At 25.4% G+C, this 7,677-nt stretch overlaps 1 long non-coding RNA gene across 2 annotated transcripts; it reads right to left on the minus strand.

Moving 5' to 3' along the window:
* Nucleotides 1–4,635: 4,635 nt before the first annotated feature.
* On the minus strand, nucleotides 4,636–7,389 carry LOC126908785 (uncharacterized). Of its 2 annotated transcripts, XR_007704839.1 has the most exons (4): nucleotides 7,198–7,389; nucleotides 6,007–6,036; nucleotides 4,826–4,851; nucleotides 4,636–4,753 (listed from the first exon to the last, which is right to left on the minus strand). It is a non-coding gene; the product is annotated as an uncharacterized LOC126908785 (long non-coding RNA). The 2 variants fall into 2 exon arrangements; XR_007704838.1 differs by lacking the exon at nucleotides 6,007–6,036.
* Nucleotides 7,390–7,677: the final 288 nt, after the last annotated feature.

Consider the following 7,677-nt stretch of genomic DNA (forward strand, 5'->3'; position numbering starts at 1 on the left):
TTTCTCAACTATCTTATATTGGAAAAGTTAACATTTCATCACATAATTCTCAAAGTACAAACAAATAAAATGAATAATTGTACAAGTTTATATTGGAAATACATCACGACAAAACTGATATTGAACTGTTTTAGTAACTCTTTAAATATGATAAGAGAAAATGAAGAGAAAACATTGTTTCTGTATCAGGAAAATAGCCATTTGTTTAATTTACACTTTCATTGCAGTTTATCGATGTAACAGTTTAACTGTCGGCTATAAATTACAGTTCTCGTAAATCTTCATGTTTAACCACAATAGTAAAACGATTATTTGTAAAATTTATTTGGATATTCGCCACGAAGTACTAATTCAATCACACCGAAAAAGAACATATGAATTTATTCAAAATTGAATTTCTGATCAAAAATCAATGATACCGTAAAATATAAAAAATTTTATGTGTTATATGGATATAATTATTAACTAATTGTTTGATTTCCCATCGTCTGCTATATTGCCACTTAAAAACTTGAAATAGTTTATTAGGAAAATTTCATTACTTTCTAATGATATATTTATCAATGGTGTTATTTCTTGAATACTAGAGTTTTAGTTTGATTGCATTTTTTATAGATTGTATTCTTTAATGTGATGTTATTTCTATATAAAGCTGCTTGATAGACTTCTTCAATTGTAACAAGAACGGCAATATTATTAGTAAAACGAATCATTGGTATTAATATTCCTCCTATTTTCACTCCAATTCCTTTCTGAGCTAACTAAAACTTTATTTTGTTAATTGTTTTTTAATTGCTTATCTTATGCCTCTTTGAATTCTACCAGTTGTTGATATTGATTGTGGCGTCTTGTTCTTCGTATATATTATTCAGAATACGTTTTTTTTTAAATACTTGTCCAATTTTATCTATAGAAAACTTTTTTTAAGTCCATAAAGATCATATAATTGATTTTTACCACCCAATTTACTTTTCTGAGTATTCTTAGCCCTTTTTATCCCGAAATGCATTTTAAAACAACCTAAGGGAACTAGTTGTAAAACATTACTTCCCCCGGGTTATCCAATATCATTTATTTATTATAAATAGCAAATAATAATATTTATATCATACAAATGTAAATATACATAATAATGAGGGAGAATTTTCAACTCTATAATAGATTTTTGATTCATTTGTCTTATTGAAAACTATATTATATTAATGAAGGCTTAACTTCTATAATCTTACTTAACCTTTTACCTAAAAATTATTGTTAATAATATTAATTTATATACTTAACGTATTTTTGTTAGTGTAAAATTCAGACACTGTACCTATATATTAAATTATGTGTTTTTTATTTTTAACTTGTAGAAATATATTATTTGATGTAGTAGCAAATTATCATATCAATGCTCTCGATGGAAAGGAACGTTTATACAAATATGAATTATATAACTAAGCTAAACGCATTTATAACGTCACAGATATTCTGTAATGAACAATATCACAAACAAACAAAAAATCGTTTTCAATATCGGAGTATAAAAAGAAAACATTTTGAAGAGATAGATAAATGTTATGGGAAAAAACTTCTACGGCGCAACAAACAACGGTTAAACACAAATTATGAGCAAAAGTTTTTAGTCTGTTAGCCAAAAAGGGGAGATGCTGTAACTCTATCGTAATGGCGACGGTCGACTATAAAATTTGACCCAATGGCCAAATCGGTTTACCTATATGTTTTCAATACTGTTATACACATATGTAGAAATAATAATAATATAAAATTATTTGATTTACACTTTAAATGGGTCGGTGTAAGGAATAATAAAAATTACTCGTAAAATGAATTAATGTTATCTTTTATTATCTTATTTGTCTAGCCAATAAATAACTTAATAATATAAAATTGCATAACACAACCTTAATAATTTCAAAACAAATTATAATTGCCAAGGTAATTTAATTTAATATTATTTATGTTGAAATTACAAAAATTTAGTCATATAATTTAGTTTTCATTTCCGTTATTTTTGTATAGTTCGAACATAAAAAGAAAATCGACGTAAATTATTTTTAAACACTTGATAAAAGTCAAATTACCGTATCTCTTTTGAAAGACTTAATGTAAAATGATAACCATTTATATAGAGATAACTGAAAACAATATCACATTATTCTAAATGCCTTTTTAGTCATTTTATTACTATTTATTTATTACTACTATTATTACATTTTTACATAGACTCGTCTGTTTTAAGTAGTTTTCGGTAAATACTTTGTATAACAATATTTATATATATATATATATATTTATTTTACCTTAAAACTCTATATACTTCAAGTTTTTATTTTAAATTATGAATTGATTAAACAAAAAATAAATCGCTATAAGATTTAAAATAAATGAATAAGTTAAAATCAAATTATTAGTTTATGAAATGCAAAATGAAGTTAACAGTTAAGATATTCGAAATAGTTTATATTTTTACTACAAAATAAATCAACTATCAACGATATGATTAATTTATTTATATTTAATAAATTATAGTTAGTACTATTTATAATCTTTTAATAATCATACAATGTATTAATTAACAAAATAAAGTAATTATTTCATCAAAATATTTTTTTCAAAATTGATAACACTAGTCGTGTATGAATTTTGTATTTTTATAATATTTATTTTGGATAAAACTTAGTGTATATTATATTATTAAATACATTTAAATCCATTTATCTACTTTTATCACATTACACGATATAGATTAAACATTATCTAATTGAAAAAACGTCTAATTACATAGTGTGTTATTGTCAATGTAAGGATACAGCAGTAGTTAGTTCATAAATAATACATTGAAAAAATATTACTACGTTCAAAACGGGTGGTTTTAATTAATTCTTTCTCCAAATCGTGATTATAATACAACAATTGAACAAGCAAGTTAAAGGAAAGTTGTTAAGGTGGCGATTTCAATTTTGTACTAGTTGATAATGGCTACTTAATTACCGTTTATCTAGTGTTAACGTAATCTCAGGTGTTATGTTCATAATTAATATAATGTGTAGTAACAGTTACATCTAATTTTCAGTCGGTTTTGATCTTCTTTCGAAAGAAGTTCAATGTGTTTATAGTAATTTCTGAATTTCCATTTGTATACTATAAACACGCTGTGCAAACGACTTCCACGATGAACGGTTGACGTTATGGTTATTACTTATAAACGCACTTAAAAATACTCAATTTTGATGACAACCGCAATTAAGATTTCAGTATCATCCTCGAAAGGTTCGAACTATTTTCCTCATGCCATGTCTCGTTCTGAATTATCTTTGAAAACCCGTCAGTAACAAATAACAAACTGTCAAGCACCACCGTCCACTTGTATTTGATCGTCAAAACATTTAACAACCTTATCTGAGTTACGAATGACTTGGGAACGTGTTGTTGAATATAGAGACATTGTGTGATGGATACTAAAGCCGAAAAAAATAATACTCAGTTTTTCAAGTCGTACACAGCATTTTTTTTAAAGAGGATTTACAACGAAAACATTTCCAAAGACCGTTGTCTCGCCAAATCCGTTCCAAAATAAGTCTATGTCAAAAAAAACAAGTCCGTTGCTTTTAGCGTCATATTGGTTCACAAAAGTAAAAAGAAGTTACGGTGTACATTTTTCTGTAATGTACTGTAAAAGACCCCAATTTATCTAAAAAACTAAAATCTGATTACGGTAATAAATGCCATAACGATATAGAATAAGAGTTGAAATGTTAATCGAATGTCAAATTCAGAGTACAAGTGGGTTATTTCATATCGTTAATAGTCGTGGAAGTATGCCAATAATATAAAAGCGAGTGTAAAGAATTTGACTTTTATTCATGGACACTTGAAAATTGATTAGTAATTTTACTAATAAATTCAAATTAAAACAAATTAATTATAAATCGTAATAACTAATTAATAAGATACTTAAAGTAATAAAAAATGAAAATTTATATTTTCAATTTGGTATATCGATTATAATTTTTTTGTTAAATAATAATTCTTATAAAAATTTAATGTATTCAGTTTTATTTATTTAAATAACTATAATAATCAACACGATGTTTGATTATAAAAAAAAAAAGATTTTTTCCAGTTATTTTGATGAAAAACTCATAACTATTGAAAGGGGAACTATCATAATTTCAATACGATTAAGTGAAGAGTGTTAGCCGACTACCAATTTTGAAATATCATATTATATTTTGTCCATAATTATTTTTATTTAAATTATAAAGCAAACAACTTGTAATATAATTTGTTTCATGTTATTAAATAATATATATTATTCAGTAGTTAATAAGTTTTAAATCCAATAACAATTTTGTCAATGAATACATAAAGTTAGTTTCTCGGTTATTTTATTAGGCTTTGATATTTTTTAAACATAAATTTGTACATAAAATTATTTTATGTATAAAATAATAGATTGCGTTCATTTAATTGAAATTTCTTTTATCTCTAAGTTTACAATTAGAATACTTATTATTATTTTCGTCAAATTTCCTAAAAGTTGAAAGTCATTTAACTTTATAATTGATTGTTTTATAGAGTTTATATCATTTTTGATAATTTAAGAGCTTAATGTTGTTTANGTATCATTTTTGATAATTTAAGAGTTTAATGTTGTTTATTCTATCAAAAAGGCAATTTATGATTTTATTAAGGTCACGCTTCATTACGACTGACATTGTTCTAGTACAAACTGACGGTTTCCATACTGGGCAATATAAAGACGACATAAATTTTTAACTTGAATTTAATTAATCTAAAAAACTCAAGCCATACTTACTGAATTCAAACAAATAAGTCATCAGACTGAAATTTATAAATACAGTTTCTTTGATAGAATTAAAATGTTTTTCTATGCAAAAATAAATTTTCACTTAGTGATTATATGCTTTTAAGTATAACATATTGTTGTTATCTCATAACTCATTAATTTTATATCTAAATAAGTTAATAAATACATTTTAGGTTTAAGGTAAAAGGCCAATAGTGATTTAATATTATTATAAACTTCTAAATTACGTTTCAAAACCTACATTAACCAATATTATCGCTTTTTGGTAAACTTTAGACAGCTCTTATATTTCGTTTTAGATATTACAAGAAGCTTAGGATAAGACCTTTATAGTTTTACTTCTGAAACGATAGCGAAATTTATAGAAATTAGTCTATAAATTTGAGATATATTTTTGATACTTGTAATATTTTGATAAAATACGCNCCTTCTGAAACGATAGCAAAATTTATAGAAATTAGTCTATAAATTTGAGATAGATTTTTGATACTTGTAATATTTTGATAAAATACGCATTCCAAGTTAACTAGCGAGATATTTAAAGGTTAAACTTAACTTGAATGCACAATATTTTAGATATTTCTAATATAAGTTTCCAGTGGTGTATTTACGGGGATTCTATGGGATCCGTACACCACATGGACATAAAAGTATAGTGGCGGGGATAGTGGAAGGGCAATTCTCCTGACTACTAACATTCTAAAAGCTGTGCGGATTTCCTCATAAAAAATGTTTAAATACGTCACTGCAATTCGTATTAAATCGTATACATATTATTATAAAAGTTAATATGATTAAAATATTGATTTTAAAATTTACAAAATACGAGAGACTGCTGGAAAATTAATTTTTTTATAATACTATAACATTTCATAAATAGTTTTCAGTAAAAAATAGTTTTAACTTTTTTTTATTAACTGATACATTGCATTCAATAAAGTTGATCTAGGAAAACAAAACTTATTTTCATAAAATGTTTTTTTTTCGACAAGTTTATAAGTTTAGTGTTGTAAATATCATGAGTGATAAAAACTTTCATGCAATCTTCAAAAAGACTAAATTAAGTAATATTGTTTTTCTATACTAGTTGTTTAAAGTAGGGTTGAGTTAGAACTTAATTAATCCGTTACTGAAAATGTGTTTAAGCAAGAAGGTTTACTTGAAATTACCTCTCATATAAATAAACGTTGTATTCTCACCTAAAAAATAAATTTTTTTACTTGAGATACTCACAAATGAATAATTTGAATGACTGTATTTTAATTTTTATAGTGTTAATTCAAGAAGTGCTTACTATTATTTTGTGCATTATGAGCACAGTAAATGTTCAACAAGCTAAATCTACAAATAAATAACAAGTCTTTCTAATGAAACAGCGTGGGTGTCTGTGTCAGTGTAGTAAAAACCATTGACGTTGTATTAAATCAGTGAACCACCGGAAACCTTATGGCACGTCTAGATTTAGAATGTGCGCGAAACCAACGTATTATCCCAATATCAATCATAAGAGCGGATGACAACGTTTTGGGTCGCGTCCAGTTTTGGTATTAGTTAGCTGTTAGACCGACCGCTGAACCCTAACGAGATAATGGGGCTAATATTTTTGGTACTTATATTATAGAAGGTGTTTTTGAACTATAAAAAATACTCAACAACGACAACGCGTGTAAGAGAGGGAAATAGTGCTCGTACCCATCTGCATCATTCGCCTTTCACCACACTTTAATCAACCCTTTCTAACTTGTGTCTCAGATGATATGTAGATATAATATTACTGGCAATTCAAACTAAAAGTAACACAAGGGAAATCATTATATCACTTCAAAGTTTTTTTTACTCATTTTTACACACATTGCGTTTGCACAAAAACATGCTCATCTATTGGTCTGTTGTACGATCTTCTGTCATTCTATTTTTTATCTTTCATACGTGGAAACCATACATCAGACGTAAAAAAGAGATTAAGGACACACTAAAAAGTCGGATTAAGGAATTATAAAATCACGTTTTTCATTTAGATATTACAGAAATCAAACACGAGGTAGATTTTTAAATAAAAATAATTAAATATATTTAGTTACTCACGTGTAACTAAATAATAAAAAAAATCAGATTTTATATTTATAATTGATTATTAATCTATTTAGCGAATAATTGTTTGTAATTTTAAATGTTCTTGGAAAAAAGTATTATTTTTTTGTCAAATTATTCCTTGTAGTCATAATAAAATTAGTTACTTAATTATGAACTTAACTCATAATTCATTATGGGTATGAACTTCAAAATATAACAATAGATTTCATTAGAATAAATTAGTTTTCAATTTGTATAAAGAAATGAACAATATTTTAAAGAATTACCTTAGGCTCCCAACAAACGTACCGGATATTTTGTTTGTGCCATACTAAAAATATTTCATAGGCTACTAATGAATTTTACCGATGAATTCAAAACTGATTTGACTATTGAACGACTTTTTGTAGCTATACATTATTTCGAAGTCATAATTTAGTCGTGGTATAAATGGATACTTCAAAGGAATTCATACATACCGAAATGCATACATTTAACACAAGTTACTTATTGTCACACATTCAAAGTGTAAATATAAAGCATAATAAAACCAATATAATTATTATTATAATAAATGTCGGTGAATATTACAGCTATAAATTATAGCTGCTATCAATGGTTTGTAAATTATACATTAAATATTACTTTAAAAAATAGTTTTTCAAGTATTAACATTTTTTGATTAATAAATAAAATATTTATTCACGAATTTTTTAAGCTTTAAACTTATTCATGATTTTAAATGAATAATGAGTTGGTTAAATTAA

The sequence above is a fragment of the Daktulosphaira vitifoliae genome, unplaced genomic scaffold, assembly GCF_025091365.1.
Source record: "Daktulosphaira vitifoliae isolate Bord-2020 unplaced genomic scaffold, ASM2509136v1 Scaffold_9, whole genome shotgun sequence".
NCBI lineage: Eukaryota > Metazoa > Arthropoda > Insecta > Hemiptera > Phylloxeridae > Daktulosphaira > Daktulosphaira vitifoliae.